We start from the raw sequence: 24,370 nt of genomic DNA on the forward strand, positions 1-24,370 counted from the left end.
ACAACTCAAAAAGAAATTCCTAGACAATATTCATATAAACATCTTGCTTCTACTGTAACGTTCATAAAAATATGCATACCTTGGTTTTAGTAATATGTAATGATATACACAAAAGAGTTACACATAGCATGGTCATGACACTATGAGCATCGATCTTCACAAGTGGGATACGATGGCATGCATCAAACAAGTAAGTGAGAACGACCACCCGATCATATTAGTTCGCTCTTACAACATGGGTTGCTGAACATTAATTTTGGCCCAACATATTTGTGAACCTGTGAGAATGGTTAATGAATAAATGCATAGTCAGTCTCATGATATCTATTGTAGATCTTTCCAAATGCTATTATTGACAACAGAATGTATGTCGCCAGTATCTTTTTCTGGTCTCTGCATAAGTCGTACCTCAGAGCCAATTGTCAAGCTGCATTTAATTAATATCAGCTGTTCCGTACACGCACAGAAGTTGGTATATACGTTGACAGAGGCTTTAGAATTATATTTTGCGCGGAAAACCTTGAATACATATTGACAGTATTGAGTGACCTCGTCTAGATGGATACTAAAAGACCAGCTGTCGTTCCTTTCCTGATTTCCATATGTCGCATGACTACGTTGTCCTTCAAGCAGAGAGGGAATTAACTGACAATAGTTATCGTATCATGGAATTGGCTCACGTCAATCACTATCTTCATCAGCTGACGCACGTCGACAGTACAACGTCAGCTCTAACATATTGACAGACGTCACCCAGATGAACATTACCAAGTCGGCTGTAGTCAACTGCATTGTTCCAACAGCTGTAATCAGCAGGGTGTGTTTCAAATGCTTGCCCAGATCTATATATTTAGTTTCCGAATGCTAATATTACTAGGATTAAGGTTTTTAAATGCGTTTCCCTCATTGTAAGAACCACAGTCCCTCTGTATCGCTGGGACCTTACACATGCCAGTAGTCTGTCTCATACTCCAAACTTTCGGCCCAGCCCCTTCTGTAATGCAATAGTCCAAAATGAAGTCAGTCTAGTTCTGAGTCTCCGAACTCACTGGGGCTAATTCAGTATATACGGAGTTATATATTGCTATCAAAATTTCCTATTTTCAGAGGCTTCCGCTTGGTATAACGGTATTTGTATGGGCTGGGGCTATTCAAGATGAAATCCACCTAAGCAGGATTAATCGATTATTTTCTCACTAATACAGTGAGTATCGAATGAAGACAACTACTTTTTGTTTGTACCATCAGCTCCCAGTTTTTCCTGGTTACGTCAGTGTGTGTGTGTGTGTGTGTGTGTGTCTGTGTGTCTGTGTGCGTGTGCGTGTGTGTCCTGATTGGTGAAATGCCACACAACTACATCGTAATCACTATATTTATTCATGGGTAAATTTTCATAATGTTTGCACTGTAAACTGATCAACATGTGGATGCTTGATGGGCATTTAGAAGTTGGAACATAACAACGTGTGGTATGGATTTACAACTTCTTTATTATTTACAACACAACGTAATTTCTAGGCTGCTTCTTGGTAGCCTAGAAACGTTGTGTATTTATGATAATTAATGAATATTTGCTTGATATTGTATGGAATATGGAAAGGGTAATCCAAGTACATTGTATGTACAATTGCTTGTGCGATCTCTTAATCAGGATGATTATTTTCTTCAATTATCCATGGGGTAGTGGAGATAGAGGAAAGATGGGAGGTATATGTTCAAGGCGTTAATGCGTTGATACGTCCAGACATCCAGATAACCTGCAGCCTTGCTTGAAATACTAAATCAATACATTTGAAAAAATGCTTACCTAAAAGAACTTTGAAAAGTAAAACAACACTGTGTGAAAGTACCTGTGAGTAATGCAGCTTTAAGCAGGTTTCGATCACAAGTATTTTTACAGATGTTTTGTTTTTGATTGAATGCATGAATCATGAATCAAGATCAGCGCTGTATAATGCATGGATGCGAAACATGTTGCAAACTGTAATGTTGTTGTCAGTGAACTCCCAATAAACCAGGAGAGAGTAATAACATATTGCATAGCCTAAACAACTATCAAACCTCAATGTGAATAACACAATGTGAACCCAGATTTTCTGTGACCATTTTGTTTTAGTACTGGTAACATGAGCATATATAATGTGTTCAAATATATACCCTTGATATCCGGAATGATGCACAAGGTTTTAAGCCATGAAAACATTTGAAAACTTGCAAATTTACAAATGTTTTCCCACCTAAAGAAATATTCATATTTCGAACCCAAGTAAACTTAGAAAAGAGTCGGAAATTACATCACCTATATTACAATCAAAATGAATGCATTGGGAATACTGTGTATTTCAGAGGTATATGACGGGTGTGTACATTTGGTGGTAAGATACCATAACGCCTTTCTGATCAGTGTGTCATATCTTTTGCTGGTGTAAAATAAATAAAGAAAACCAAAGTCGTAATATTTCACATTGTAAACAGAAAAATGGAACACCATAATGTCACTTGTAAACCTTTCATTAGGATGTCATGCTATTATCCATCAACTGTAAGGGTTTCACGGCATGTCATTGCAGCTGGAGCGTGAAGTGACACATATATAAACAATATTGAAACTTATCAAAACATATCTCCTTCTGACATCAGTTGAATTGTTGTGTTTCATGCATGCAGTGCCAACCAAAGATATGTATGATCTTCAAATGATATAGCTGAATTATAAAAACATAATTTTGGTAAAATTACCTTAAATTTGTAAAATTGATAAAGTTGCAAATAAGTTAAGACTAAATGGTTTCCGTGGACCTTCTTTAACTTCATAACTGTGCATGTAAAAATCAATGTACAGGAAGGTGTCAAAGAGGTTGAACCTGTTGTGTACTTCGGCATGTGGAGGTGGACTTGAAACATGTTCCCGTGATCTTGACATTGTTGACATTGGCTACCATGTCAACTAGGAATACACTATGACTATTAGGAACAATAGACACGAATTGACATGAAGGAAATGTTGCTTGAGTTAAGATGACATGGCTGACTCATCATTCTTTGATGAGCAAAGAAAGACATCGGGAATAATAGAATTTTACATTTAAGAGCTTTCTGTTATGTTGTGTGATTTTAGAGATAGTCCGACAGTATCATCGACATATTTGGTATCGTTGACTATCTAAAGCATGGAGCTGTTACTGTTGAACAGACATTATATAATATTTTGCTGATCTAGACACAAAGTACCAACTTTTGTTTCCTTGTAATGTTTTTTTCATGCATACAGTGCAAACCAAAGGTATATATGATCTTATATATATGATATATGCCCTTTCTATTAAAATTGACCTTTGACCTTACCAAAATATTTTTGCGATGAACATATATGTAATATTATTGTCCACAATTTTCAATCATGATCTGAGCATTCCAAAACTACAATTTTGATGAAAATCGGTCACTCCAAAACAAAGTTATTAAATTAAACCACCCAGTTATCGGTTAAAATATTGCCATAGCTGACATGACATGTTGCACCTTAAAAGGGCCGCTGTACGGTAGTCACGCACGGTAGCTGATGACAACCGGCTTTAAATCAAAGCTAAATCATTCCTGATTGTGAAAAATCACATCCCGTTTGGTCGCCAGAACTGCACCACATTTTCACCATTTGGGGGGTCTGGCTTCTAGACCATACCTGATCTGAATTTGGAGAAGGCAGAGCGGTAAGAACGGGGCATACTCATACTCACATAACTTTCACAGCCATTGCAAGTACCGCGAAGGCTACGCTCATTGAACCGAGAAGCGTCACGATTTTAGCATTCCCGGCAATGAACCGTAAATACATGCTCATTTTCTTGTGTATAACAATTTGCAATCAACAGACATCATAACATGTCATGTGTACAAGTATCACACCTGGCTGTCTGTCTAAGTACATATTGTGACAGAGACCGAACTCGGGCCATAAATCAATGCGTTTTGTTTATGGTGTATAGCCTGATTGGTGTTAAGTTCAAATTGCATGTGGTCAGTGATCGAAGTTGTGTATTGAATATTGTCATTAGCAAACAGGCAGGCAGACACATAGGTGTCAATAAAACCGACACTGAGTTTTGTCTGTGACAACGACATATCTGTGTCACAGTTAGATATTCTGTCAACGCTAAATAATGACATTGCTTTTAAGTATCGAACTGAGAAAGTGACTCGGTAAGAAGAACGTGTGGTGAAATAGACAAATGAAATTATATAAACAGTTAAATCGGTAATCTACTGGTATAACATATAAAAAGCTCGCGCCTGTGAAATATCAACAAAACATTTTAAAAAAATAGCTCACACCAAAGCCTTCACCGAGTATTCACCCGACAACCCGCTTCCAAGCTGCGCGAACCTATTTCACTGCGCACATGCTATGAGCGCAGCCCAGCTGTTGAAACCACTTTTCCCCCAAGCGCTTGGGGAAAATTAGTGAATCTTTTGAACTCCGACTTCGCGCGTTTTTTTTCATCGCGTTATTTTTCAACTTTATAAGTTGAATTTGCATGTTTGATGATTTGTTTCGGTAAGTCCATATCGAAAGGTATCAGAATCTGCAAAGTTGTGTTTTACGTTGCATGTGACCTTTAACATAACGTTAGGAATACTTCTTACCTTTTTTTAAAAAATATTCCTCATTTTGTTACAATCTATTTGAGATTTGATTTTCCTTGACTTCGTTGTGTACTGGTCCGTGGCTGTGGTCTCCAAGGGCCCGTTTCACAAAGCCCTCTTACCGGTACGACCTCGTAAAGCCGGTCGTAGACCACCTCTTACTTTTTTACCCTGTTTCACAAATACCTCGTATATTTACACTGTGTCGTAAACAGCCCAAAATTTAGGACCCCGATTGACCTGTCGTAAATGCTTTAGGAGGTCGTAAACACTACAAAGATGGCGTCAACGATTATGGCACTGCAAGTCATTAAAACGCGCTAACAAGAAGACCTGAGAAATTTTGAGACAGGTCGAACGTGCTCGACACTCATGTTGTTTTCTAACTGTGCAGAAAGTTAGAGACTCAGCTGAACAAGGCGTTCACATGCTATTCCGACCTCCCTGCAAGTGTTGTGTACACAGAGATATTTGGCAAAAGGGATTTTCCTCAGTGAAATCAGGGATCTCCATGGAGTATCTCGAGCTAGTGTGTCAAGAATACTCCGCGACACCGCTAGTGCTCTGGCCGCGTATCTGGACTTGATTAAAAAACCCTGGGGGCCACAGGGACATATGTCCTTCATCTTCAACCCTCACTTTGAAGTCCAATAAAATTCTAAATATATCAGGCACACAAATATACTTCACAGTAAAGCTAAAAGACAAAGCTAAAGTGCTTAAATAACCTTTCAAAATAGGCTTCATCGTAAATGTCGCCATTTTATACACAATACGAAATCACGATTTACAGCATTATTTGCTGTACAATGTAGACAGTATGTTTTCAAATGTGAAAATCGGATAATTACTGGGAGTACTGAATTTCAAAAATAACATATTAATGATAACTGAAATCAGTTTTTCATGATATCACTAATGATAATCTGAAACGCTACCGATGAACCTAGAATCGGTTTGGATGTTTTCGAAAATATACTTACACGAACGCCGAAGTGCGCTTTCCGCCTTACTGGATAGTGTTTTCACAAAATCACGGACAGCGATTTAATTCAAACCTTATAAGTAAAACTGATAATATTAATGGAAATGATTTATACATTTTATCTTGTAATTTTCAATGAAATTTAGTGAGAGAATCCAAAATAATTCATTTATTGATATTGTTTTACCATAAGATAACCTGTACATTGAATTAAAAACATAACATTTGCATTGTTATTTAAACTGTTTTTCTATTTTGAAATACTTTGGGAATAACAAGATAAGCAGGTGCCCGTTCGGTCTCGCTTTATGTGTTGCTATGCAACAAAGTACCTCTTATACAATGTACGACATGGATTTAGGACCGCGTCGTACGACATGGATATGACGTCTTTGTGAAACGGTCGTAAAGGAGGTCGTAAAGGAGGTCGTAAACAAGGTCGTAGGGTCTACAACCTCCTAAATTTAGGTGGCTTTTGTGAAACGCGGGCCAGGAATTTTAGACATTATGTCGTTAAATGTTGAGACTGTTGCTCTGCAGTCTTTCTGACTGCATCTCCATGAGATCCATTCTCTCCTTCTCTCTTGTTCAGAATGAACATATACCGGTAACCATTTACACATAGATATCTTCAACCACGAAAAGTAGGAAGAAACTTCAAGTCTAACTGTGCATTTACCATAACTGAATTTGTGGAAATAATGGTGAAAACTGTCATTTCCAAAATTCTTATAGCAATTGTTTCTGCAAGAAAATGAATAACTCACAACTTATGAATTGAGTGAACTAATTTATAAATCAAAGTGACTGTGTGAACTCACTAACATGGATTCAATCTCATACTGGTAGTCTGGTATACATGTTTTATTTCTTTCCTTGAGTGAACACGTTTTTTCATCTTGTAGAATTCCTTAAAACAACACCGTTGTCAAAACATCAAACGATTTTTACCTTGACCCAAATGTCTAACCTACCTTTTATCTCGATAACGATACAAGAATGAATATGGGAACCCTTCTCTGTGCATCGACAAGAATACCTATCAAACAAGCATGGAGTTGCTATTGACGTGGCGTCGTGTTCTCATTGCAGGTTTTAACATTTTCAAACGTATAGAATTGTCACCACAGCGACAAAACTATTTTACAGTTTAGTAGAAAACTTAACAGAAGCATCCAACCTGACCTTACAATGAGTGGTGTGATAATTCAAGACATAGATAATCACAAGCATCTAGACTTGACCCTTCAAAATAACTGTAACTGGGATATTAACATAAAGTCTATTGGCTGGCTTATTATGAAACTAATGTCTTGTCTAAACTGGAATTTTTCAAATGTATCTTTGTCTCTGGAATCATCTGTGAGCTTGTGGACTGATTTCTCTTGATCTATAATGAGTAACGTACTTCTTGTAAATGATCAAATTAATCTAGATACACTTATGATTCAGTAAAAAGGGAATTCATTTGAGTATTTGCTTCAATCCGCACATGTTTGGACAACACATCCAATTTTCTATTGACAAGTTCATGAGATTTTCGTGAATACGCAAATTGCACAAACTCAAATGGCCTCTCCCTTGTGACAGGTGTTAATTGGAGAATGTATTCTACTACGGTTAGTTCCCATGAAGCAGTATTGAAAAATCATAGGGTGATTACCTCCAAGACCTGGTGATCTCGAACAAAGGCCAGTTAATGTTTTAACAGGCACAAGGTTGATACGAAAAGTTGAAGGGGTAAAGAAATGAAATAAGCCTAAACTGATATTTGACATTTTCATGACATAATATATTTGGTGTTGCCACAATTAATCATCACAAGATGAAACTTATCATGTGAAATATATCTCAACTATCATTTGGAGGGTCTTTTCAACTATCTTCTTAAATCTGCCATGTCAACACGCCAAGTAATAATAAGATACATAATTTGCAAATCATGTATGACCTATTTCAACTTATTACTGACCCTACGAAGGTCACCCAAAACTCTGACACTTTGTTAGATATTAATAGATTAGTGGATTAATCAATAACTTTGGCGAGACGTAGAACGTATCATCCCCGTAGACGTTGAGTGAACACATGAATCAGTATCATTATAATCTCAGTGAGCTAAACTCAGTAAATTAACTCAGTAAATTCGATCATATTTCAAAACAAGTTCAGAATTTTATAGCACCCAGTGTCTTAATCCCGTATAACAACACCGACGTAGGCATGAACGAGATTATACTGTAATAACAAAATCCTACTTCACGGGAATACCCCATTACGCCATGGCACGGGTTCACTTTTATGGCATGTAATACACTCAGCCAGTCAGTATATCTGTACACTGTTACATGTATATAGTCTTTACAGCGTAGGTGTATGGAATTTGTATTCATACGAACATTGAGAGGGGGGAATTAAACATATTTGCGCTTTTGTGGATAACAACTAAAACATACACTTGAAACTGACTTTTGAAAATGCTCGCCATACTAGCGGTAAATAGAACAGTCAATATCAAATTTTGACACATAGAACAAGAAGAATGCAGATGAGTGAAGTTAAACTAATATATAATATTGGTTCCTAGTTGGTCGCATAGGACGGCGAACAGTAAACATAATCCCAACTTTAAAAAATGTATCAGTTCAAGCGTGAGACGCAGTTGCATTGATATCAAGCACAAAGGGATAATATGAAAATATGGCTTATTCCTGCAGTTTTCATGAATAAACATGTCACATGCAAGATACATTATGTATATCAACAATAAGAACTCTAACGGATCAAAAGATTCGTGAAATAGTTCAGTCTATATACTCATGGGCCGGGGATCCTTGGGAAAAAGGGGAAATTGAAAGCAGTAGTGGTAAAATCCTTCCTAAATTTCCAAAAGTTTCCAAGCCTTGGAAACATCATCTTTCCAATTTTGGAATTTTTTGGAAATATGATATTTCCAAATTGGAAATTTTTGGAAATCACCATTTTTTTTCTTGTGCTATTTTTTTTATTTTGTATCAACTGGCCACGAAACAAAACCAAGATAAATTGTTGATATCCATGATTGTTATTATTCAGAGATAACTTGTTATAACCACTATAAATATGTATTATGCACAAATGTGAACCTTCACATGTATTATGGAGCGGCATTAATATAAGCCATTTAGGTTTGTTTTCCAATCCTTTTCTTTCTTTTTGAATAGAATAAAATATGTTTAAACCAAACATCAGGCTTCTCACCAAATTCAAGGTCAAACTATTCTATATCCATTTACGTAAACATTTTTATGAAGTCAACATTACTATGAAATCAAAATTTTACATCAAAATCAGCATTTTTATCAAAGTGAATATTTTTTTTATAAGAAACCAAATTATTCATCAGTCTACAAAATTTTACAACAATATCAAGATAATCGAGTAAAATGGATTTCACCTTTGTTGATCAGTCTATACGTTTTCTATCAATTGCGCATGGTGGTGGCGCAGCAGAGGTAACGAACCAGTCATGAATTCTGGGATATCATCCGGGTATTCACGGGAGAAAAACAATAACAAAAGCAACAACCAGTCCACGGAAATTGCTCTGCATCAGTGGCCCTTTAAGAAATAATTTCAATAACTTAATATGTAACTAGCTCGATGTACATTGCACCTATCATACCGTTTGTATGTACTTTTTATGTTGTACATAAATGTAAATATTATTTATGTACCTCTTATGCTGCAGTTTGCAGCCTGAGTGAATAAAAGTTCAGTTCAGTTCAGTTTAGTTCAGTTAGCCTTACTTTCAAAACAATGCTATTATATCAGGCTTCTCACCAAATTCTAGGTCAAACTATTTCTTAAATCAAATTCTACATCCATTTACGTAAACAATTTTTATAAAGTTTACATTACTATGAAATCAAAATTTTACTCCAAAATCAGCATTTTTATCAAACTGAATATTTGTCTATAAGAAACCAAATTATTCATCAAAGTCTACATAATTTTACAACAAAATCAACACAGGATTATCAAGTAAAAAAGATTTCATCTTTGTTGATCAGTCTATACTTATGCTATCAATGGCGCATGAGGGTGGCGCAGCAGAAGTAACGAACCAGTCATGAAATCTGGGATATCATCCGGGTACTCACTGGAAAAAACAATAACAAAAGCAACAACCAGTCCGCAGAAATTGCTCTGGATCAGTGGCCCTTTAACATGAAAAATTGAGAATAATAGACCGATCCAGTCTGTCAATCAAAACTGGCGCATGCGTCCATTTTGGCCATTTTTCGGGCTTTCTGGATTTGTCAGACTTATTTCCGGGGTCAAACGATGCCTCGGAAGCGATGTGCTTCGTATTCTGCCATTCACACTCCCTATATTTATTACATATTGCTGCGATTTGATGTGTACCTTTAACACGACCATTACGGTGAAGACAAAAGTTTTGAGGCGGACCAAGGAGTGCGATAGGCCTCACGATCAGTGAAATGTCTGCACCATCGCTCACGAAGGGCTCGAGGGTGAGTATTTGCACGAATTTACACACTTTCGCACATGTGCAAAATCATTACCAATAGATTACAGCAAATAGCAGTTTAAGACTTTGCAAGTGTTATAAACGCGGGCAATTCTTGTAACTACAGAATTGTTTTTGCTTAACGTTTATTGTCAATACTCGGCATTGAGTTGGTACACCATAAAGCTGAAATGAGACAGGCGAGAAAGCCGTGACACAATGTAAACAAATTTGACAGCGATCTGATTTCGGTTAAGGTCGATCGAAGTAGCAGAACTTGTTACATTGAGGAATTGTTTATTTGTTTACATATGAAAGATTGGTAAGACTTCCGTCCGTATCCCCTAAATTTTAACGATGAGGAAAACTTTCTTTGACTGGCATTTTTAGAAGTAGAATATGTCTTTCAGCATGTTCTAATACAATAAACAAAGCACCTTAAAACTCATCCTTGTCGGATGAGGAATATATATCCAGGTGATATGATTTGACTAGATTTAAGGGGGATACAGGCGGAAGTCTTTCCGAAAGATTTGTGGTCAGTCTTATGCGGAACACCAAATTCACTCTTTAAAAAACTGGTTAATTAATACCGAGCGATTAAAAGTTGCCAAGAAGTCGCCTGCTTCACTGTCGCCCGCCAGCGAAACCACAGACAGGTTACGTAACGCTGTCGCCAGAGCACTGCAGTGACGTCATATGAGGAAGGATTTTCAGTTAGTTGTATAGAAAGTGTGTAGCAAGCTCGTCATTTTGACGATTTCTCGACATCAACGCAGACATGACGAATCGTTGTGTTGTCGTCAATCGCTCCTATTATAAGGGTCTGGCGATGGTGTCACCATGCACAGATTTCCACAGGACCCCGCAGTTCGTGCTAAATGGGATATGTTTGTGAGTGCGAAGCGAGCGTTGTGGCAGCCTGAAACGATATCTTACTTGTGTTCAGATCACTTCACGGAAGTTAAAGAATCAAAACTACTTTTTTTTGTAGTTGTAGTAAAATATGTATATGATTGATGGCCATAAAGATTTTCCATGACACAACTTGTAACATAACGATTTTTTCCTCGGAAGCGAGGTTGTGGTCGAAGTGACAATAATACTGTAAGTAGTATTATATTGACACCCACCTTGTTTTCATCAAGTTAGAAGCGAGGTGGGGGTCAAAGTCACAAAACTGCGCGATAAATTTCTTGCTACACACACGTGGTTAACGTCCACTCACCAGTATGTAGGTACTAGTCACTGTACGTCTTTATGTTTGGTCTTATAATCCTAATTAGTTTATTCTGCTACGTCAAGAATGCTTCCGGTTCCCTTGAGACTGCGCAGAGCGATCGAGGGTCAGTGTGCCATCTTGTTTTCGAGTAGATAGACGTGGTCTATCATGTGTCAGGAAAATCACTTTGTGCACTTGTGACTGACTTGTCAAGTGAGTTTGTTGATTAGTATCAGTTGTATACTGTACTTCCCCGGTGCTCTGAGAATTGCATTTATGTGTCGAAAAGCGTAGTGTATTCCACTACTCAGATTTGACACAAAATGGCGGACAAAGCTGATGTCAACAAAAGCACGCCTTCTAGGAAGGACACCGTGCCCACCACAAGTAGACACCACTCTGACCCCAGAGACAAAGACAGGTCTGCGACAGTCGTGGAATTGTTGCCTCTTGAGCATGGTTATGCTAAATGTGGAGATCGGTTGGCTACTTCGACCAAACCTAACAGTGTGCGGACTTCAGCTGCCACAGAATCGGTCTCAAACGGTGCACAGCTTGATCTGGTCAGTGCTCTTACCAGTACCATCAAAGATTTGAAAGAGACAATCAGCCATGGGTTCAATGACTTAAAACGCTCATTTGATGAGTCACAGCAAACCATTGACTATGGTTATGACCCAGAACTTAATTGTACGTATACTGATGACTCGGCCACTGAAGAATATGAAGAGCCACAACCGAAAAGGGCCAAATCAATTGATTTGTTATCACAGTTGTGTGACAGTGGACCCTCCACGACCAAATCTCCCAAACCATCTCCCCTCCAAGTCCAAGCCTGACGATGAATTTTTTCAAGAAATACATGAACAGCTTATGGACTAGGAGAGAACCTCTGAGCCAGTCAATACTCTGTTAGTAGGAATTGTGGATGACTTAATGTTCAAAAGCAGTCGTCCTGATGACTCAAAAGTAAATGAAAAAATGGAAGCGACTTTAACTTTGAGGCCAGTCAACTGTGCTTCTCTTGTGCCTACAAGGGTAGATGAACTGATATGGACCCTAATGAAACCAAATACCCAGACAGTTGACAAAAAACTGCAGAAAACACAGGCAATGATTGTAAAAACTGTATGTATTTTGACTTAGGTCATTGACAATAGTATACACTGAAAGATGAAGTGAATGCTAGTGTAGTCCCCAAAGTTGTAGACATCATGAGGGATGGCATTTCTGCAATCGAAAAGGCTAGGATTGCAAACTTTGACCTAAATACACGTCGCCGGGATTTGATCAAGCCAGATGTACACACCAGCTATATGCCGCTGTTCTCAACCACAATTCCAGTTAATGCCTACCTCTTCGGCGGCGAAGCACCTAAACGCCTGGATGACATTGAAAAATCCAACAAGGCAGTGGCTAAGGCTCGTCCATACCAGAGTGGTGGTTTTAGAGATTTTAAACCAGGTCGCAGTGCATATAGTACAAGGGGCAGAGGTCGTTTTCGACAGAAAGACAGAGGTTACCCACGCTATCCCCAGAGTCGTGGAAGTAGGGGATCTTTTTTAGGCCGGGTCCAGACTCCCCACCAGAACAAGAGACGGAGCCAGTAACTGAAGTAAGTGTTGCATGTTGGTCTCATGTGACTGTTAATATCCTCCCACCCTCTGTTTTCTTTGCTGGCACGACCAGGTTGTTTTTGGCTAACTGGGAAGTGCTCACCTCAGACCCCTCTGTATTAGATACTGTTGTTGGCTCTCACATTGACATTCCGGCTCCATGTGACTTAACTTTACCTTCTCCCAGGGTTATAAAGGTTAACAGTCAGGAAGAACTGTTTATCAATCAGGAAATTAACAGTCTGCTTCAGAAAGGTGTCATCTCTGTGACTGCACACAGTGAGGGAGAATGCATATCTTCCATCTTTACGAGACCTAAGAGAGACGGCTCTTATAGAATCATTCTGAACCTGAAAGAATTTAATAGAAATGTCATCTATGAACATTTTAAGATGGAATCTTTAAATTCAGCCGTAAGGCTTATGAAACCCAACTGTTTTATGGCCAGCATTGACTTGAAGGATGCATATGATTCAGTCCATATCGCCCAAGAACATCGGAAATATCTGAGGTTCAACTGGAAAGGTATTTTATATGAATATACCTGCTTCCCCAATAGTTTAAGTTGTGCACCCAAGAAATTCACAAAACTGTTGAAACCAGTCTATGCCTCTCTCAGACAGCTTGGCTGGATGATTCTTACCTACAAGGGGATGACAAATTAGAATGCTGTCACACTTTGAAAGCAACTGTTATGCAGTTGCAAGATTTAGGATTTGTTATCAATTTGGACAAATCTCAGCTTGAACCAAACCAACAGCTGGAATTTTTGGGATTTCTCTTGAATTCACAAACTATGACTGTGAGACTTATTCCTCAGAAAACTCAGAAAGTTAAAGCTTCATTTTTAGCTCTGATGGGAAAACACTATGCTCAGATTCAGGAAGTGGCCCAGCTCCTGGGGATTAGTAGTTTTCCGGGTGTGTTACTTGGACCCCTCTACTATCCAACACTTGAAAATGACAAAATTGATGCATTGAAAGTTCACTATGGCAACTTTCAGGCCTTTATGAAAATTTCCACTTCAGTCAAAGTGGACTTGACTTGGTGGTTTGAAAACATCTCGCATAGTTTCAAACCTGTGGCTCAACCTGAGCCATCTGTTATGTTCACGGATGCTTCCCAGCTTGGTTAGGGAGCAGAGAGACAGGGAGGAGCGAGAACAAATGGGAGATGGTCCCATGCAGAAAAGGAAAAACGCATCAATGAGCTTGAACTTTGAGCCGTAATTTTAGCTCTTCAGGCTTTAGGTTCTGACATATCAAACTGCCATGTCCGACTTCATGTTGATAATGCTACTGCGGTGGCTTACATTAATGCTATGGGGGGTAGCAAGTCCAGAAATTGCAACTCCCTTGTTAAAAAAATGTGGGTCTGGGCCTGTGAGAGAAACATTTGTCTGAGTGCAAATCACATCGCAGGTTCAAAAAATGTTGTTGCTGATAAGGAGTCAAGGTTATTTGATGACAAGACAGAGTGGATGTTTAATCAGTCTGTGTTTGAACAATTGTTACAACTGTGGGGCAGCCCAGATATTGATCTTTTGGCTTCAAGGTTGAATGCACAGCTTAGTTGTTACGTCTCTTGGAGACCAGACCCTGGAGCAGTTTATTGTGATGCTTTTAGCAAACCATGGAACACTTCTTACTGTTATCTGTTCCCTCCTTTCAGTGTCATCAGCCTGTGTCTTCAGAAAATAGAGAGAGAGGGAGTAACAGCACTGATAATAGTCCCGCACTGGCCGACACAGCATTGGTATGCCATATTGATGGGATTCTTAGTAGACCACCCCCGCCTGTTGCCTCGTCGAATGGATCTGTTGACACTTCCTCACAACTCAGAACTCCATCCTCTCAGGAAGAAAATAACACTGCTGGCCTGATTCTTGTCCGGAAAGCAATGGAGATCAGAGGAATACCGGAGGACGCTCGCCCCATCATCCTTTCCTCGTGGCGGAAGTCCACTCAAAAACAGTATCAAGTCTTCCTTCAGAAGTGGGAAGTGTGCTGTGATAAAAGGAAAGTTAATCCCCATTGTGCCTCTGTGAATACTTTGTTGGAGTTTTTGACTGAACTTTCAGCAAGGGATATGGATATAGCTCTCTCAACACTGCTAGGTCAGCAGTTTCGTCTGTCCTAGCCTTAAATAGTGACATTAACTTGGGCAACCATCCCCTGATAACACGCTTTATGCGTGGAGTCTATCAGAGCAGACCAACTCGATCCCGATATTCAAGTGTTTGGGATGTATCAGTGGTGTTACGATACATAGAAGGTATGGGAGACAGACCAGGCCTGTCACTGAGAGATTTGACATTCAAATTGACAATGTTACTTGCTCTGACTACAGCTCAACGGCTGCAATCACTTAAGCTGTTAGACATCTCCCTTGTGGAGAAATCTCGTGCTCAAATAGTCTTCAGATTAGATAAATTAAAGCAGTCTCGCCCTGCTCAAAACAACTTGTTTGTTGAAATTGCTGTTTATCCTAGAAATGTTAGATTGTGTGTTTTTACAACCTTGTGCTTGTATCTTGATGCCACTTCAACTCTGAGAGGGGATACCACTCAAGTCTTGATTAGTTACCAGTCCCCACATAAACAGGTATCCACCGATACCATTGGTAGATGGATTAAGACTGTGATGCAACAGTCTGGGGTTGATGTGCAGACTTTTGGTGCCCATAGTACTAGAGCAGCATCTACCTCGGCTGCCCAAACTTCTCATGTGCCAATTGCTGACATTTTAAAGACAGCAGGCTGGTCCTCAGCTCAGGCTTTTGCCACTCATTATAGTTTGCCAGTACTTCATGACAATCCCTTCTCGACCAAGGTGCTAGACCAATACAGTGATTAGTTGCCTAGATATTACCTCATTCCATGTGCTGAATGTGTTTGCAAATGTTGAATCCCAGTGCATAATGTTTCTGATTGTGATCATACCATAGTTGAATATGCAGATGTATGTTTGGTCTCAGGAAAGTTTTGATTGCATTAAAATACACATAGATATAGTATCCTTCAATTGAGTTTGTTGCTTCTTGGATCTGTGCCATTAATGGCTTTGAAATCTCAAGGGAACCGGAAGCATTCGTGACGTAGCAGAATACTTAAATTAAACGAAACTTACCTGGAAGTTGAAGTTTGATTGTAGTTCTGCTACGTCACTGGAATGCTGGAGGTTTACTTGCCCTCCGCACCCTCCCATACATGCACTGAGCATATGTCTATGTCTGGTGTCATACTGGCACAGATGCTTTAAAGACTGACCCTCGATCGCTCTGCGCAATCTCAAGTAAACCTCCAGCATTCCAGTGACGTAGCAGAACTACAATCAAACTTCAACTTCCAGGTAAGTCTCGTTTAATTTAAGTATTATCATACTTGTATGCATTTTGAAACTAAATAAAAAGCAGACGATCTGCTGGTACGTTTAGTGAATTTATAACAGGACTGTAATATCTCGACATTTTATAGTTTGCCAATGTGAATCATAATTCTCACACACGCCCTTGTGTATGTTGTCTGTCTCATTACACTTCACGGCGAAAACAATGATTCTGTTGAATGCAGTCTAAGTAAACTTAGCCTCAGCATTATTCGTTACACTACTATACTGAGGTCTAACAAAACCTTATGGAAGGTCGCGTCAGGTGACCTTTGAGCGACCTATGACCGCCCAATCAAACGCGAGACGGCCGAACGGATTTCACCTATCAGACAACGGCTACTATTTTGCGTACGGCGGGACTTACAAAATGGCGACACAAGATGAAATTGACAGTGCGCTCGGAAAAGTTCTTCCGCATTTCGGTGTAAAAGAGATGAAAAAGCAACAGAAAGAAATTTTGGTAAGACTTCCGCCCGTATCCCCCCTAAATTGTAACGGTAAGGGGAAAATTCTTTGACTGGCACCTATAGAAGTTGGATATGTCTTTCAGTATGTTCAGATACATTTAAAGAAACATGTTAAAGTCGTCCTTATCAGATGAGGAACATATATTCTGGTGATAGGTATTGACTAGAATGAATTCAAGGGAGGATACGGGCGGAAGTCTTTCCGAAATTTTAAAGTGTTTGCTGGCAGATAGCGACTGTGTTGCCACACTACCAACTGGATTTGGCAAGTCACTTGCTTTTCAAACTTACATTCCCGTTCGTCGCGTGTTGGATTCTACACATACCGGCAGGATGATCGTTTGCTGTCCGCTCGTGTCACTAATGCACGATCAAGTAGCTAAACTCTCCTCCATTCCGGGCATTGCTGCAGCGTATGAAAATTTGTGTTAATCTTAAGAGCCTAATATGTAATGAATTTGTTTTAAATGTACTTATTATAGGCCTATTATATTTTGAAAATTACACTAATGTTCCTGTTATTAACTACATTTCTTAATTAAATTCATGTACATGAGACGTCAGTAAAATATTTGGTACGAAATTCTTATGTAAAGCTTACCTTTAGCTGCCAATTATAATAATTTTGATTAAAGTTTTTGACACCGCACAACTATCATTATTAATTCTACAACAGTCATCTTGAATACACAATTTTAGACAGTATAATTTAGTACCAATACTCTAACCTCCATTTCTGAATGTTTGTATACATGGTTCAGTGTTTGTAATAACCACTTTAACCATCTGTGAAAACATCTCACGCGAAAAAGTCAATATATTAGATGTGTACAGTGAGGATGGAAATATTGCCGCCAGTCTTCACGACCTTTCTTTGGATGACAGTGTAGTCCCATTTGCAAGCCCATTGCAAAAAAGGTTACGTACTTCCACTCCTGTCAAGGTTCTGGGAAGTAACACTGATTGTAACAGTGCTAAGGAGGACGGAGAGGAGACCCTACAGGAGGAGCTTACTACTCACATACCGGAGGTATTTCGTGTCATGAAAGAGTGTGGCCATCTAGAATCATGGATGGATTTTAGTAGACTTGTGGCAGAAAGAAAGTTCCCGATGGACAACATAGCATTCTTGCTGTTTTTAGATGTATGTAAATTCTATTCTGTCACACATACAACCTCACTACGATATAATCCAACAGTAAGAAAATTCTGGAGCATTGGCTACAGAATGTTCCGCGAAAAATGGCTCCGATTCATGAGTGGCCCCAAAAGTTCTGGTAGTTTGGTTAGTAAGTAAGTGAGTGAGTGAGTGAGTGAATGAGTGGGTTTAGTTTTACGCCGCACTCAGCAATATTCAAGCTATATGGCGGCGGTCTGTAAATAATCGAGTCTGGACCAGACAATCCAGTGATCAACAGCATGAACATCTAACTGCGCAATTGGGATACGATGAAATACTTGTACAAATTTCATAAACAGAACATCAACAAGTATATTTACACCAATTCTTCCTACTAAATTTCACAACCGGTTCCAATGTTCACAGTACCAATTTGGGGGATTCAGGAAATATAAATCTACTTCTATTGAATGACAACACATACAAGTACTATGACCAAACCGTATACCGTAAAATGACCAACCCGCCCACTACTAAAACATTCTAGACGTGACCAATCCGTACACTCAACGGCGAGGGGTGCCTCACAAGACGGACAATTTCAACAATTGAGAGCAAATCTTGTAACTCCGAATATGGCGCACTGATTGGAAAGATATCAAAGAGTATTTCTCAAACTATAATACACGTTGCTAATAACGCTATTCCCTTTTTTCGATGAAATTCGTGACAATCGTGGCGTGATTTGATGATTCTTTGAAATCCGTGTGAACTTTAGGAAACTTAGGACTTAACAGAGCAATTGTCATTTTAAACCACATATATTTCAACTATTGATCTGCTTAGTTGTCGACGTCTGAAATTATAGAAATGTTAAAAATGAATATTTATTACCTCTTTTGCCCATTCAAAGGCTCGAAGCGCGTACTGCGCGCCCTGTTGGAGTTTGACCAATCCGGAAAATCGGTGACCAACCCCACACTGCCGGGGCTCAATGGACAGTGTGAATACAGTGTATATCTTAATTATGAGAACATTATTTGAAGTTTTGTTACAACATAAACTATTCGTATATATTGGTACATTTTAGGAGTAATATTACAACTGTCATTTTGATTAATTCACTGGAAATGATGGCAAGGTATGTTTTAAGAATGTTGCTTTATTTTTAGTTAACGTGGAAGGGTAATAAAATAAATAATAATGTAATCAATCATAAATAATTATTTAATTGATTCACCTATCAGATTCATATGATTTTAAGGTAGAACTAGGCAAACAAACACTATACATATCATGGCAGGACAATCACTTAGTATTAACTTAGTTTTTTGGCCCCTGCTCTAAGATGTTTTTTTAGAATAATATATTTACTAATAAGATAATTCTGAAAATGATTGCTAGTATCATAACTAATTAAAGTTATTTCAACATCCAGAGAATTTGACAAAAGCAAAGGCTACGTTTTGGTCACATCCTGGTCAGGCATTATCCAGTCCTGGGACAAAATAACTTACAAAAATATCAGTTGACTTTTCATGTAACGGAATATATATTGAAACATATATTTAACCTAGATTTGTTGTAATTCTTTTTATAAATCAGATTTTTTGGAGGTTACTAATATTTGAAGACTGAGCCAAAGCTAATGTTATTAAGATGTTGGTTTTGGACAAATTGTTCAAGGTTTGTTGATGGTTATTTGGAAAATGAGCTTCATATTAAATTGCACACTGGTTTGTAGGAGGTGAAGGCTTCAGGACATTTTCATGTGTGTGCTATCTTGGGTGACCAATGAGACTATACACCAGTGTGAAATACCTGAAACGATATGTCACCTTTTCCTATATTAGACTGTTATTAGACACATCACTTGGAACAGCTGCAGATGAATGGTATATCACTCGTTTTTGTGGATATTGATGGATCGAACAAGGTAATAGCCTGACATTGTTCCTATACGTCGACGATGAAGAATCGCCGTCCGACTTCTGAATGTGTGTAAGTGACAGAGCGGGTCTCCACATCGTGAAACAATGACTGGAGAGGATTCCACATACCTGGCATGAACAAGAATGCCCGAGAGAAAACGTATAAACACAAAAACGTTGAGAGAGTTAAAAAACGTTCACATACATTGTCACACACACATAATGTGAAGCACTTGCAGAAGAATCTTGAGGCTTGTTGACATGATCTTGAAGGGTGGCGTTGATGGTTTTACTCACAATTATATGGACTTTGCTGGGTTTGGTTGTTGTCGATGATTTTGTGAAGTTTGCTGGCTATGGGCTGCTGTCTCGTTGATCGTCGGGTCGGATGAGCTGTCTGTTGTCTTCTCCGTTCTTCCGCCAAGATGGCGGCCGGCGTTGACGCTGCTCTTGTCTATCACCATCTCTGAACTACCGGTTGCTTTGCTGCGAGTTTGGGTAGGGGAATCGTGCGTGAGTCACAGCAAACTCACGCTACCCGGATATTTCTCCACCATCTGTCCAAGAGCGTTCTTGTGGTACTCTCGGATGGTAGTTCAAGAGGCGGAAGACAAAAGTCAGCAGTATAGTTGAAGACAGCTGCAGCCATGTTTATTATGGTTGGATAATAATGGTCGAAATGGTACATAAGATGGAAATCACGTGACAGAACGCACATCGGGACCGAGTGGCCAATGTTCCCGATGTGGAGACCCGCTCTGTCACTTACACACATTCAGAAGTCGGACGGCGATTCTTCATCGTCGACGTAGTCGCTGGTGAGGCGACGGCCTTGGCCGACGCCCCGACTAGCCGCACAGTCCGTCCGCTTCGGTGGATGATCTGGGCCCGTTTCGTCGCGTCGTCTCTGACTGGTCTCCCTGTATGGTCTCGCCGACTGACCATGTGAGTCCGGTTTTATGCATAGGGACATTACGCCACGTTGTGCAAGGTCACTGACCTCTGCACATGTACATACGTAAGATCCGCCGACGTGGGGAGATGTTAATTGACAATTACTGATAGCATTAAGAATTAAGGGTCCTGCCCTGAGGGGAGTTTATGATAAAAGGGTTACACCGAATGATTGCTGAATACATTAAACAGACAAGGTGGATAGAATTTCGGTGCACTTTGGATATATATGGAAACAATTATGTTGTTTTAATATATGAAGTTTTACAGAAACTTATTGAAATGGTTTACTCTATGACAAAATCACAGTAGTAGCACCGCGATTCCATCCTATTTCCGATTTATCCTGAAACGAAACCAACTAGCGATCGATGATAAACTTACTCGAGATGATCAGGCACTCACTTGGCGTCGCGCATGTCCATATTTCAAAAAATGGAAACATATCTGGCAATTCCAGAGACTAAAATTTGAATCGAGTGATTTCTGCACATGGGTGACGCCAAATGGGTGTATGTATGTTTCTCTAGATGTCATGAAGGAGTTATGCGACATGCTTTACAATTAGTTTCCACTAGATTGTGAAGATGTTATGTCTTTAACATATGCAAAAGTTGTTTTGGGTGTCAACATTTCAGTTTCATTCAGTTAGGCTATATACTTAAACTGATATCTGTGCCTCTGAGCGTGCGAAGTGTTGTGGAAAGTAACTGAGATAACTTTTGGTTTATGCAGTATCACAAATGTCTTCGAATGCACACTTCAGTCAAATAGGACAAGTATCTTTAGAAAAGTATTATGACCAACCCGTACACCAACTGTTTAGAAAAAGTGACCAACCCTGCAGTGTATGCCAAACCAACCCGTACACTAACAGCATTGACCGGCGCTGGAAAACGCATTTCTACGGCCAAATGCAGTAGTTTGTCTCAACGATACCGTATTCCTCATGTAGCAGAGGGGTTCCCCTACAATTATGCGTGGTGACAGTTTCCAACTGTCGCTCGTTCTCATGAAAGAAGCAATAATATACCATTTTGGGGAATCAGAAATTAAACACGAAAAACCTGGCAATTTATCTATGATAATGGGCATAAAAGCTTGAGTTCATAGAAACGTATGATACAAAAGTATTCCAATGAATGATGTAAACCTGGCATTAAAAACATCACCTTATTTAACTTCTTGGGGAAAAACGCGTGGTTGTCGCCAGGTGGCCGCCATGTTGGATTTTGAGCAATCCGGAAAATCGGTGACCAACCCCACACTGCCGGGGCTCAATGGACGGTGTGGTATTTCACTCCGTCCAATACTCCAGAAAGTCACTATTCTTCTCACATAGTTTTCATATTAGATCAACATGGAGGAAGGTAATTCAATTCAAAGTCCCATGCATCTCTTTATAAAAATTCTAAAAATATTTAAAGCATGGTTTACAGGCACTCATATGAATTATCTTTGATACTTGGATATTGCATGACAGGCCACTGCTGACACTGAGATTTTTCCAGTTGGAATAAAAAATATTACTCCTCGAATATTTTGCTCTGTTAACAAGATACTGTAGGCCTTCAGATTGTGCTTTTGAAACTTTTGAAAAACATCCTAAAATGTGCGACAAAGTTAAGAATATCTAAGAGCGAAGGGGACAATATCCGCCACATTGTTCTTTCGTGTAACAAGTTTTGCTATTTCGGTCGACCCTAACCGAAATCAGATCGCTGTCAGAATTGTTTACATTGTGTCACGGCTTTCTCGCCTGTCTCATTTCAGTTTTATGGTGTACCAACTTAATGCCTAGTAGTGACTAAAAACGTGAAGCCAAAAAACAATTTTGTAGTTATAAGAATTGTCCGTGTTTATAACACTTGCAAGGTCTTAAACTGATATTTGTTGTCATCAATTGGTAATAATTTTGCACATGTGCAAAAGTGTGGAAATTCGTGCAAATTCTCATCTGCAGGCAGACGAAGGTTTATCGTGAACGATGGTGCAGACATTTAAGTGATCGTTAGGCCTATCGCGCTCCTTGATCCGCCTCAATTTTTTTGTCTTGACCGTAGTGGTTTTGTTAAAGGTACACAGGTAATCGCAGCAATATGTAATAGATATAGCGAGTGTAAATGGCATAGTTCGAAGAACATCGCTTCGGAGGCCACAGGGGCTTGTATTGCTGAAAATAATACGTCCTGGGTCCTACAAGCGTACACTGATATCCATCCTTCTTTATATGTATATGGATATCAGTGTACGCTTGTAGGACCCTGGACGTATTATTTTCAGCAATACAAGCCCCTGTGCACACAGATACCTTAAATAGTAAAACATAAATTTCCGATATTTAATTTTTCCTTCATCGCCAAAACCATGTATAATAAGTTTGTAAGTTTATAAGGGAGAAATAAAGATACGTGCTGAGAGGCAGTGAAAACGCAATTCCATTTTCAAAGGTCAACTGTATTAATTTATGAAAATTACAAAGCATATGAAATGTATGTTAGCAAAGTATTAAGATAATATCACAGTAGATACTTCCTGACCAAACCAGTGTCAACTATCACCAATTTCAACACATTTACACGTGGCTGACTGAGCAGACTGTCAGTACCGGCCTGGTGTGTCCACCTTGAGCACGAACACAATTTTAAGCTTGCAAACGTCTTGGCGTGGAATGACACAAACGACGGATGAAATTATTAGGGCTCCTTGCCACAAGGCAGGAGACCTATTGGAATCGTTAATGTTTTTATTATTTATTATTCCGCCGTATTTTGTACCAGTCCTACAAAAAGCACCGCTGGACAGAATCGCTTGAAAAAAATCACCAAGGTGCCAACAGTGCTGAAGTTGTTTCTGCAAAAATCTCAAGTCTCTAGGCCCAATAGCAAAGGGGAGATAATTCAAAATTTTCAATTTCCAAAGCAACAATCTCCGAAACTACAAGTCCGATGACTACCACATTTCTGGAGCAGGTCTGGAATCCGATTACCGATTAAGGAAATTTCACGTTTTTGACGGGTAGGCACTTCCGGTCGTCCGCATGTCATGTGTGTGTGCATCTGATAGCTGAAGTCCTGGCGATTCCAGAACACTAATTGTTTTAACTGTAGACCGAAGGACAACGGAGCTACAACCTGTCAAAGAGGGAACTCTTTCTTCTCCGGAACTTCTTAAAAAGGTACATGACCCCGCGACCTCGGCGGCATTTGGAAGATCCGCTCGCCTGTCAAAAACGTGTTCTGGCTCTGTTTTGGACGATTTAAAGCCCTCAAATACGTTTCAAACACCCTTAACTCTGAAACCAACTGTCCCATTTCGACTAATATTTACCTGTACATGTAGGCTGTTAGTTCTGATCATATCTTCCGATTTCAGTAATGTATCTCCAAACACAACAGAGGGTCAAATGACTATATTTTCCACACTACAGTTGCTATCGGTGCACGATGAAAATTAGCAGTATGTGTCCCAAACGTTTGCTGATGTTGTATGCTGCATGTGGATAGTAACGCCGTTTGGTACATATGTT

Source organism: Haliotis rubra, unplaced genomic scaffold (genome assembly GCF_003918875.1).
Source record: "Haliotis rubra isolate DU_JTF1 unplaced genomic scaffold, ASM391887v1 Scf648, whole genome shotgun sequence".
NCBI lineage: Eukaryota > Metazoa > Mollusca > Gastropoda > Lepetellida > Haliotidae > Haliotis > Haliotis rubra.